We start from the raw sequence: 12,975 nt of genomic DNA, 5'->3' as shown, positions 1-12,975 counted from the left end.
CTTCCTTCCTTCCTTCCTTCCTTCCTTCCTTCCTTCCTTCCTTCCTTTCTTTCCTTCCTTCCTTCCTTCCTTCTTTTTTTATTAATTACACTTTATATTTAATTATACTTTGTATTCCCCCATAAGCCCCTCCCTCTTCCTCTCCCGCCCTCCCTCCCCTTTCTTCACACATGCCCCTCCCCAAGTCCACTGATAGGGGAGGTCCTCCTCTCCTTCCTTCTGATCTTAGTCTATCAGATCATATCAGGAGTGGCTGCATTGTCATCTTCTGTGGCCTGGTAAGGCTGTTCCCCACTCAAGGGGAGGTGATCAAAGAGCAGGCCAATCAGATTATGTCAGCTTTCTCCCTTTTCATTCCCTTCTTTCCTTCCACTCCTTTATCTATCAATCTATCATTCTATCTATCTATCTATCTATCTATCTATCTATCTATCTATCTATCTATCTTTTCATGTCAGTCTGCCATTTTTTTTAGATCACTGACTCTTTTAAGAATACAACCTACAGATTCAGTTTCTGTCTTTGCTTGTTGGTGACAGACATTATGAGCCGTATTCCTGCTACAGTTCCCAAGAACAGCTTCCAAACACTCTCCTTTCTGTAGGTGGCTGGTTGTGGGGCAGAAGAGGCATTGGCAGTGGCAGTTTTCTAGGAGATAGCCTTTTTAGGACAGAGTGGTGCAAAAAAGGGGGAGATATTTAGGGATGAAGAGCTGAGTGGACAGTAGTCATGACACTAAAGACTTCTCCATTGCTCCTTATTTTTTTTTCCTGAGATTATCTCACCATAAATGCAAAAGAAAGTAAGAAAATAAAAGAAACACAGCTAGTGAGTGGAGGAGAAAGAATAAACTTGCTTTGTGAGGCTATCCTTTGCTAATTTTCTGTTCTTCTTTCCTTCCTTCTCTCTATCCCTCCTTTCCTCCCTTCTTCTCTCTCTCTGTCTCTCTGTCTCTCCCTCCCTCCATTCTTTTCTTTCTTCTTTCTTTCCACTAACTGTTTAGGTTAAGATGATCCTGACCTCCTGATCCTTCTTTCTCTACCAGTTGATTGTTAGGATTATAAGCATGAGCCATCAAAGTCTGAGAAAATTCTTTATAAAGAGAAAGTAGAGGCTGGTGCCGAGAGATTGCCCAAAGATAAACAATGTTTTGAAAAATACTGTATTGGTAACTAAGGACAGTGTGAGCCTTTTTGACATTGACCTTTCCTCTAAGGATTGGGTTTATTTCCTATTTCTCAACCTAGTCTGACCCTTAGCTCTCCTTGCTAACATCTCACATTTCCTTTAATGCTTTGGAAGGAGAACTGGAGTCAAGAAGGTGCACAGTGATTTGGCAGGACTATAAATTAGTAGCAGAGACAAGAATAGACTACAAAAAGGGAAGAACTGTTATTTTCTTTAACTGTCATTGTTCTTTGTCATTGGTTAATGCTGTTATGTTGCTAGGATATCTGTGGTCACTGCTGAGGCGCATTGTACTCCACACAATGAAGATACTTGCCTTGATTCACTGCCTAGTGGTCTTAATGGTCACGTAATTGCTTTCTCCAATTCACAAAATTTTATAATTTATTCTGGGCGTTTTAGTCAGGTGCAGATTAGAAAGCTCCACTAGATTTCAGAATTGTTTCTTACAGTATCTGCTTTGGTAATTACAAATCCATTTTCAGGAAATTTTGCTTTTCCTTTGTTTGCTTTTGTTTTGCGCTGTTTTTAGTGTAGCCCAGGCTTTTCCTGATTTTTTGAGCCATCTGTTTCTGCCTTTGCAGTGATGCAATGATAGGTATAGAATAAGAAATCTGAAAACAATAAAGCAGCTATCGAAAGATTATAGAAAACCTTGAATTTTCCTCACTTTACATGTATGTATTTGTGTGTGCTAGGACACTTATGTGGAGGCCAGAATCCTGCTGGAGTGTGGTATAGAACTCAAGTTGTCAGTCTTGGTGTCAAGTTTCTTTACCTTAAGCAAGCTCACTGCTATATTTTGCTCATTTGAAAACTATCACCCATATAAGCAGACAAATGTCTATTATCCCAGCACTTGGAAGGTGGAAGCAGGAGAAGAAGAAGGAATTCAAAGCCAGCCTTGGCTTCACAAAACATCCAACACTTGACCTTTAACTCTTAAAATGACAACCAAAAATTGCCTGGTGAATGATACACTCCAATATGCCTGGTTAGCCTTAAAAACGCAGAATAGCAATCTCTAAAGAAAGATGTATGACTCTTAGCCTTTCCTTTGCATCTTGAATTGTAGGCAACACAAACTGGCAAAAGAATACTTTTACAACCAACATCCCTATTTCTTTCCTGGCAAGAAATTCAAATGTAGATCTGTTTTGTAATCAGATTTTATTAAAGTCTAACACAGCTTTGTTTATAATCTTTCAGAGTAGTACTAACTATTTCTGGATTTTCAGTTTTGAGACAGGGTAGCCAAGGCTCAAGTTGAACTCTGAGCAATCCTATTTATTCAGCCTTCTGAGTGTTCAGATGACAGGCAAGAGCTAGCATGCCATGCTATCCTTTTTGGCTTGATCTCACCATTTATTAAATAAGGACCAATAGACAGCATCTTCTCTCCCTATGAAGCTCAGAATAGAACCTTACAAACACATAAAAATATTAGTGTCATTTAGAATCCAAAATGTGAAGGATTCAATGTAATTAACAGAGGCAAATTTTGTTTGCTTGTGTTTTTAAGTACGGGGACATAAAAGCACAAATTATGCCATCATATAGAACAATGCCATATTCTGTTATTTTTGGGAATGTTATTTTGCCTCTATGCCCCAGCTGATTTGTCTGCAGATTGACTCAAAAGCTTTTGAAGCCAGCACTGCTTTGATAAAATATAATCATCTAAACAACTGGAACAAAAATTAACAGAGACAAGCTGCCCCAGTGTCTCTAAAACTGATATACCATAGATGCTGCATCGTTCCCAGTTTGGTAACATTAATAAACAAGTGTTTTTACTTTAAGGGTAATTATGAATCTATCCATGTGTGATTTTTCTAATGAAGTCAAATAAAGAAATCAGCAGTTGGGAGACATTTTTCAGTTCTTAATTAGGAAACCAGCAGCACACTTTATGGTTGTAATTGTCATCTAAGCCTTCTCAGAACCCTGCTCTTGTGTAAGGCTATGATAAACTGAGGGTGCTCAGAGCTCAGTTTGAAGACGCGCTTCTCGGAACAGAGCGATGAAATCCCTTCTTCTGCCAGTTCCAGAAGTGGTGGTGTTAATCATGTACTGTGTGTGCTCCCAGCAGAAATAAAATGCACTGAGATCCTTGGAGAGACTGAGCTGCAGAGACTGTGAGGAAAACTTACGGCACAAATATCCCTTCCCTTGGTTTATGTTTGGGGGCCTTTGACAACCTGACTGATGTCAAAGCTGCACTGCAGGCCGTGGTTCTCAACATTCTTCATGCTTTGGCCATTTAATACAGTTCCTCATGTTGTGGTGACCCCCAACTGTAAAATTATCTCATTGCTACTTCATAACTGTAATTTTGCTATTCTTATGAATCGTAGTGAAATATCTGATATGCAGGATATATGATATGTGACCCCTGTGAAAGGGTTGTTTGGTGTGTGCCACCACCCCAACCCCCTGCTAAAGGGGTTGCAACCAAGAGAACCACTGCTGTAAGGCGAGAAAAGAACACAAACATTGATTCTTAACACTCCCTAAAGACCATTCGCTAGCCCGTTGACCAAGAAAAGCTGAGTTTATTGCTGAAATTGGGAGCATATTGCTTTAATAATGACAAATATCTTCAAAGGGATAGACTAGGGGTAGACGTTATGATTGTTGGAGGTCTCATTGGAAGTAAATAGGGTTTCCATGTGTGTTAGGGTAGTAGGGACTGCCTAACCAGCATCAGGAAAAGTTTTTAGTTTATTGGCTATGTGTATCATTCTTATCTTCTTAGGCAGGAACTTTCTGGAGTATATTAATGTAAGAGCTGTTGTTTTTATTCCTGATGATTTAGCCATGAGGTACTCAGACTGATTCAGAATTTATCCATGAGCTAGATTCCCCAGGCCATTCTTTCATTTCTCTCTCCATACATTTATCTATCTTCCTTTTCAGCCAACAGTTCTGCAGCATTTGCTATTCCTTAAGCATTGTACTTGGCAGTTATGGGTACAGAGATTAATGGCAGAGTTTTGCCTTTAATAGTCTTTCAGGTCTAACAAGGATAAGAAATACCTTCAGACTCTGTTATAATAACTAATATTTTATTGGTAAAAGTAAAAAATAGAAAGATATGAGACAGGAGGTGTTGATTGTTACCTGACTGAAAAGTGATTTAAATACAAACCTCAAATGATTTCCCTTTATTAGGTAGACAAGAGATTTATTTCATCTTTGGTTGCACATTAACATCACCTGTATATTGGGGAAAATGGTGGCTCCATCAAAAGTGATGAGTGTCCAAATATCTGGGATAGAGTTTGCTTTGATAATTCTGTTTGATAAGGATTTTAAATCTCTGCCAGAGTGATTGGGTGGCAATGTAGTTTTCAGTGAAGACACTGTCAAATATTGTACAAATGAGAAAGGATGGAAGCAACTGGAGACAGTTGTGGGGTTCATACAATATGTGAGATGATAGTCTTATTTGAGGCAGAGAGAGAATGACTACAGAAATAGACAGATTCAAGGGGCATTTTTTAGTTGTTTTCATTTCCCTTGTATTACCTACATCAGCCCTTAACTTTCATCATCATGTTTATTGATACTTAGTGGATTTCAGGTTTATCTAAACCATATTATTAAGACCCAGACCCCCCCCAAAAAAATTAGAGAAACTGGAGAAAATCTGGGTAGTGAGATGTCAAGGAGTCTTCTCTAGATTCAATGCAAATGTCTACTAAAATTCATCTATTGGTTCTTTGTTCCTAAGACAGTGGTAGTTAAGAGTTGGATGTCCCTGGAAGTGTTGGGCAGAGTCCTTATGGATGGGACCAGTGCCTTTGTAAAAATAGCTTGAGGAAACTACCTGGCCTTCTCCACATGAGGATTCAGTATCCGTCCATGCTGTAGTACACAGCAGACATCATCTTAAAAGCAGAGAGCAAGACTTCACCAGACACCATCAGATTTGTTAATGCTTTAGTTGGAGGAGAAAGAAATTTTGATGCATGCAATAGTCTATGGTCAGACATGGTAGTTTCCACTTTTCTAACACTTCAGAGATGAGGAGGTCGAGTGCATACAGTTTCTGAGTTGCAGGACCATGATGACTGCAGAAAGAGTGAGAGGTAGTGCTGTGAACTCTAAAATGCCAGCATCAGTGTTTCCCAGGTGAGAGAAGAGCAAAGGAGTGCTGGGAATAAGTGGTTTCAGACTCTAGCCACCCAGATTTTCCCATCTTCTTAGGGAAAGTTCCCACATTCCAGGGGCACAGAATTCCTGTCTCTGACCACACAACTCCAGGGACCAGGGAAACAGTCCCAGCATCCAGTCCACAGCCATATATCTGAGGAGACTGGCCAGACCTGAGGAACCTAATGGTGTCTAGGCAGCTTGAGCTCAGAGACCATAGAGTGAGTGAGTGAGTGGTGGGGCTGCTGGCTCCATGAGATTTCCCAGCAAGAGGAGCACTCCTGGGTTCCGGAGGAGACCTGCTGCTCCTCTGGAGCATATAGGCTAGACACCACTATTCCAGTCCACTGCCTGTGGGACTAATAGGGACACAGTCACCTGAGGAGAATCATGGGCTGTTCACGAAGATCAAGCAGCCAGTCCACAACCATACCCACCATCCTGAGGAGGGCAGCGCCAGGAACATTCAGCCTCCAGCCCAGGGCTCTTCCTTAACTCTTGAAAAAATCAAAAGGGAACCAGGAACAACCAGCCAACACCAGAGACAAACAGATGTCTAAAAGCCTGAGTAATAACACAATCAACAAAAGCTAGGGCAATATGGCACCTCCAGAAGCCAGTTACCCCATGGCAAGCAGCCCAGATACCCTAACATAGGTGAAACACAGGAAATGACCTTAAATCCATACTTTTGAAGATTATTGAGGTGTTTAAAGAGGAAACAAATAAATTCCTTAAAGAAATACAGGAAAATAGAAACAACCTGATGTAGGCCCTTGAAGAGGAAATGGATAAATCACTTAAAGAAATTCAGGAAAAAAAAAACAAAACAAAACAGGTGAAAAAAATGAATAAAATGGTTCAAGACCTGAAAATGGAAATCAAAGCAATAAAGAGAACAAAAACTGAGAAAATCATGGAGATGGAAAACTTAGGGAAGAAAACAGGAACATTAAACATTACCAATGGAATTCAAGAGATGGAGGAAAGAATCTCAGGTGTAGAAGATACAATTGAAAAAAAATCAATATATCTCTTAAAGAAAATGTTAAATCTAAAAAATTTCTGACACAAAACATTCAAGGAATCAAAGGTACTATTAAAAGATGAAACCTAAGAATAATAGGAATAGAAGAAAGAAAAGACCCAGCTCTAAGGCCCAGAACATATTTTCAACAAAATCATAGAAGAAAATTTCCCCAACCTAAAGAGAGATGCCTATAAATATATGGAACACTGGATAGATTGGACCAGAAAAGAAAATACTCATGCCATGTAATAATCAGAACACTAAATGTACAGAGCAAAGAAAAAATATTAAAAGCTGCCAGATAAAAAGGCCAAGTAACATATAAAGGCAGACAAATCAAAAATCAAACCCAGCTTCTCAACAGAGACTATGAAAGCCAGAAGGGCCTGGACAGATGTCATGCAGACAGACCCTAAAAGAACACAGATGTCAGACAAAACTACTATACCTAGGAAAACTTTTAATCAGCATAGGTGGTGAAAACAAGATATTCCTTGAAAAAAAATTAAGCAATATCTATGCACAAACCCAGCCTTACAGAAGATAATAGAAGGAAAACTCCAATTGAAGGAAGTAAACTACACTTCAAACAAAACAAAAACAAACAAACAAACAAACAAACAAACAAAAACCCACCCCACACCCTCAGGAAATAAAGAATGCCACTGCAGCAAAACCAACAGAAAAGAAACACACTAGAACCACCAATATAAAAATAACAAGCAGTAGCAATCATTGGTCATTGATATCTCTGAATAACAAAGCACTTAGTTTTTCAATTAAAGATAATTTCAAAACAGAAAAAAAAAAGACACAGGCAAAGAGAACGGATAAGCGAAGAGGACCCATCCTGTTGCATACAAGAAACACACCTTAGCAACAAAGGTAGACATTACCTCTGAGTAAAGGGCTGGAAAAAGGTTTACTAAGCAAACTAATCAAAGAAGCAAGCTGGAGTAGCCATTCTAACTAATATCTAATAAAATAGACTTTCAACCAAAGTTAATCAAAAGAGATGAGGAAGGACACTTCATATTTATCAAAGGAAAAATCCACCACGATGCTGTCTTTATTCTCAACATCTATGCCCCAAATACAAGGGTACCCACATTTGAAAAATATATATTACAAGGCTTAAAACACACATTGATCTCCACACATTAAAACACCCCACTTTCACCAAAAGACTGCTTATCAAGACAGAAACCAAGCAGAGAAATAGTTAAATTAACAGATGCCATGAATCAAATGGACCTAACAGATATCTAAAGAATATTTCAACCAAACACAAAAGAATATACATTCTTCTCAGCAACTCATGGAACCTTCTCCAAAACTGACCATATACTTGGTCACAAAGCAAGCTTCAACAGATAGAAGAAAATAGAATTAATCTCTTGTATCTTATCAGACTACCATGGATTAAAACTAGATTTCAACAACAATGGTAACAAGAGAAAACCTACAAACTCATCGATACAGAACAACTTTCTACTCAATGACCACTGGGTAAGGAATTAAAAAAAAGAAAGAAATTAAAGACTTTCTAGAATTCAATGAAAATGAAGGGAAAACATACCCAAACTTATGGGATACAATGAAAACAATGCAAGGGAAAAGTTCATAGCACTTTGTGCCTTCATAAAGAAACTAGAGTATACCCAAAATAGCAATTTAATCGCATACCTAAAAGCTCTAGAACAAAAAGAAGCAAGCACACCCAACAGTAGTAGATAGGAACTAATCAAACTCAGGGTTGAAATCAATAACTTAGAAACAAAGAGAACAATATAAAGAATCAATGAAACCAAGAGCTGGTTCTTTGAGAAAATCAACAAGATAGACAAATGCCTAGCCAAAGTAACTAAAAGACAGAGAGACAGTATCCATATTAACAAAATCAGAAATGAAAAGGGAGATATAACAACAGACCCTGAGGACATCCAAATAATCATATGTCTTACTTCAAAAGCCTGTACTCCACAAAGGAAATGGAGGATATTCTTGATAGATTTCACTTACCAAAGTTAAATCAAGATCAGGCAAACAGCTTAAACAGTCCTGTAATCCCCAAGGAAGTATAAACAGTTATTAAAAGTCTCCCAGCCCAAACAAACAAACAAACAAACAAACAAACAAACAAACCAGGGCCAGATGGTTTTATTGCAGAATTCTACCAGATTTTCAAAGAAGAGCTAATACAAAGACTCTTCACACTCATCCACAATATAGAAACAGAAGGAACATTGCCAAACTCATTCTATAAAGCCACAGCCACCCTGAGACCTGAGCCACACAAAGACTCAACAAAGAAAGAAAATTTTAGACCAAGCTCTCTTATGAACATCAATGCAAAAATACTCAATAAGATACTTGCAAACCAAATCCAAGAACACATCAAATACATATCTACCTAGGGATGTAAGGATGGTTCAACATATGAACGTCCACCAATGTAATCTATTGAATACACACATACACACATAAACCAACTGAAAGAAAAAAAATCACATGATCATCTCAATAGGTGCAGGAAAAGCCTTTGATAAAAATCTAACACTCCTTCATAATAAAAATATTGGATTGAACATTTTAGTTAGGGTCCTCTCTTTTGCTTAGTTTGTTTAGATGTACAGATTTTAGTGGGTTTATTCTATATTGTATGTTTATATGAGTGAGTATATACCATGTGTGTCTTTTTGCTTCTGGGACAATTCACTCAGGATGATCCTTTCCAGGTCCCACCATTTACCTGCAAATTTCATGATTTCCTTATTTTTCATTGCTGAGTAATACTCCATTGTATAGATGTACCACAGTTTCTGCATCCATTCTTCAGTTGAGGAGCATCTGGGTTGTTTCCAGCTTCTGGCTATTACAAGTAAAGCTGCTACAAACATGGTTGAGCAAATGTCCTTTTTGTGTACTTGAGCCTCTTTTGGGTATATGCCTAGGAGTGGTATGGCTGGATCTTGAGGAAGCGCTATTCCTAGTTGTCTGAGAAAGCGCCAGATTGATTTCCAGAGTGGTTGTACCAGTTTACATTCCCACCAGCAGTGGAGAAGGGTTCCCCTTTCTCCACAACCTCTCCAGCATGTGTTGTCCCTTGAGTTTTTCATCTTGGCCATTCTGATGGGTGTAAGGTGAAATCTCAGGGTTGTTTTGATTTGCATTTCCCTAATGGCTAATGAGGTTGAGCATTTCTTTAAGTGCTTCTCTGCCATTCGATATTCCTCTACAGAGATTCTCTCTTTAGCTCTGTTCCCCATTTTTTAAGTGGATTACTTGGTTTATTGCTTTTCAGCTTGTTTAGTTCTTTATATATATTGGATATGAGTCCTCTGTCAGATAAAGGGTTGGTGACAGAACAAGATAATTTGAACACAGGGAACTTCCCAGAAAATCATATTCCAACCAAGGACTATTCGTGGAGATGACCTGGAACCCCTGCACAGGTGTAGCCCATGGCAGTTCAGTGTCCAAGTGGGTTACATAGTAATGGGAAGAGGGACTGCCTCTGACATAATCTGATTGGCCTGCTCGTTGATCACTTCCCCCTGAGGGGGGAGCAGCCTTACCAGGCCACAGTAGAGGACAATGCAGCCACTTTTGATGAGAACTGATAGACTAAGATCAGAAAGGAGAGGAGAACCTCCCCTATCAGTGGACTTGGGGAGTGGCATGCATGCAGAAAGGGGAGAGAGGGTGGGATCGGCAGGGGAGGAGGGAGGGGCTTATGGGGGGATACAAAATGAATAAAGTGTAATTAATAAAAAATTAAAAACAACAACAACAAAAAGTATTGGAGAGATCAGGGATACAAGGACCATACCTAAGCATAATAAAGGCTATATACAGCAATCAGTAGCTAACATCAAATTAAATGGAGAGAAACTCAAAGCAACTCCACTAAAATCTGGATACCCAAAGAAACTAACCAAGAAGGAGGACTCTGGCTAAAATGTTCAATTCTCATTTAGAAAGGCAAAGAAGATAGACATCAGAAGAGGGAGAAAACAGGGAACAGTACAGGAGCCTACCACAGAGAGCCTCTGAAAGACTCTACCCTGCAGGGTATCAGAGCAGATGCTGAGACTTATAGCCAAAGTTTGGGCAGAGTGCAGGGAATCTTATGAAAGAAGTGGGAAATAGTAAGACCTGGAGAGGACAGGAGCTCCACATGGAGAGCAACAGAACCAAAAAATCTAGACACTGGGCTCTTTTCTGAGACTGATACTCTAACTAAGTACTATGCATGGAGATAATCTAGAACCCCTGAACAGATGTAGCCAATGGTAGGTCAGTGTCCAAGTGGGTTCCATAGTAATGGGAACAGAGGCTGTCTCTGTTCCCATTACTATGAACTGATTGGCCTGCTCTTTGATCGCCTCCCTCCTCTTACCAGGCCACAGAGGAAGACAATGCAGCCACTCCTGATGAGACCTGATAAACTAGAATCAGAAGGTAGGGGAGGAAGACCTCCCCTATCAGTGGACTGGCGGAGGGGCATGGGTGCAGAAGAGAGAGGGATGGTGGGATTGGGAGGGGAGGTGGGATACAAAATGAATAAACTGTAATTAATAAAAATTAAAATTGTTCTAGCAAGGACTTCCAGCACTATGTTGAAGAGATATGGAGAGAGTGGGCAGCCTTGTCTTGTCCCTGATTTTAGTGGGATTGCTTTAAGTTTCTCTCCATTTAGTTTGATGTTGGCTATAGGCTTGCTGTATATCGCCTTTACTATGTTTAGATATGTGCCTTGTATCCCTGATCTCTCCAGTATTTTAAACATGAATGGATGTTGGATTTGTCAAATGCTTTTTCAGCATCTAGGTAGGTTATCATGTGGTTTTTTTCTTTCAGTTTGTTAATATGGTGGATCACATTGATGGATTTCCGTATATTGAACCACCCCTGCATACCTGGGATGAAGCCTACTTGGTCATAGTGGATAATATCTTTGATGTGTTCTTGGATTCGGTTTGCAAGTATTTTGTTGAGTATTTTTGCATCAATGTTTATAAGGGAGATTGGCCTGAAATTCTCTTTCTTTGTTGAGTCTTTGTGGGGTTTAGATACCAAGGTGACTGTGGCTTCATAGAATGAGTTTGGTAATGTTCCTTCTGTTTCTATTTTGTGGAATAGTTTGTAGAGAATTGAATTTAGCTCTTCTTTGAAGGTCTGATAGAATTCTGCGCTGAAGCCATCTGGTCCTGGGCTTTTTTTGGATGGGAGACTTTTGATGACTGCTTCTATTTCTTTGGGGGATATAGGACTATTTAATTGATTTACCTGGTCCTGATTCAGCTTTGGTAAGTCAAATCGATCAAGAAAATTGTCTATTGTTTATTTCATTTTGTGGCATATAGACTTTTGAAGTAAGACCTAATGATTGTTTGGATTTCCTCAGTGACTGTAGTTATGTCCCCCTTTTCATTTCTGATTTTGTTGATTTGGGTGGTGTCTCTCTGCCTTTTAGTTAGCCTGGCTAAGGGTTTGTAGATCTTGTTGATTTTCTCAAAGAACCAGCTCTTGATACAGATGGGAAAGGAAGAAGTCAAATTATCACTCTTTGCAGATGATATGATAGAATACATGAGTGACCCCCAAAACTCTACCAGGGAATTCCTACAGCTGATAAACACCTTCAGCAAAGTGGCCGGATACAAAATTAACTCAAAAAAATCAGTAGCACTCCTGTATACAAAAGACAAAAGGGCTGAGAAAGAAATTAGAGAAACAACACCATTCACAATAGCCACAAATGACATAAAGTACCTTGGTGTAACCCTAACCAAGCAAGTCAAAGACTTGAATGAAAAAAATTTCAAGTCTCTGAAGAAAGAATTAGAGGAAGATATGAGAAGATGGAAAGATCTCCCATGCTCATGGCTTGGCAGGATTAACATAGTAAAAATGGCCATCTTACCAAAAGCAATCTACAGATTCAATGCAATTCCCATCAAATTGCCGACACAATTCTTTACAGACTTGGAAAGAAAAATTCTCAACTTCATATGGAATAACAAGAAACCGAGAATTGCTAAAACAATCCTCTACAATAAAAGATCTTCTGGAGGTATCTCCATCCCTGATCTCAAACTGTACTATAGAGCAACAGTTATAAAAACTGCATGGTACTGGCATAGAAACAGAATGGTGGATCAATGGAATCAAACAGAAGACCCAGAAATAAACCCACACACTTACGGACACCTAATTTTTGACAAAGATGCCAAAACCATACAATGGAAAAAAGATAGCATCTTCAACAAACAGTGCTGGTCCAACTGGATGTCTACATGTAGAAAAATGAAAATAGATCCATACTTATCACCCTGCACAAAACTGAAGTCCAAGTGGATCAAAGACCTCAACATAAAACCAGACACATTAAATTGGCTAGAAAAAAAGTGGGGAATACCCTAGAACTCATTGGTACAGGAGAAAACTTCCTGAACAGAACACCAACAGCACAGGCTCTAAGATCAACAATCAATAAATGGGACCTCATGAAACTGAAAAGCTTCTGTAAATCAAAGGACATCGTCATCAAAACAAAACGACTGCCTACAGATTGGGAAAGAATCTTCACCAAC

This window comes from Psammomys obesus, unplaced genomic scaffold (genome assembly GCF_907164565.1).
Source record: "Psammomys obesus unplaced genomic scaffold, mPsaObe1.curated_primary_1811, whole genome shotgun sequence".
Lineage (NCBI taxonomy): Eukaryota > Metazoa > Chordata > Mammalia > Rodentia > Muridae > Psammomys > Psammomys obesus.
This window is presented reverse-complemented; position numbering follows the sequence as displayed.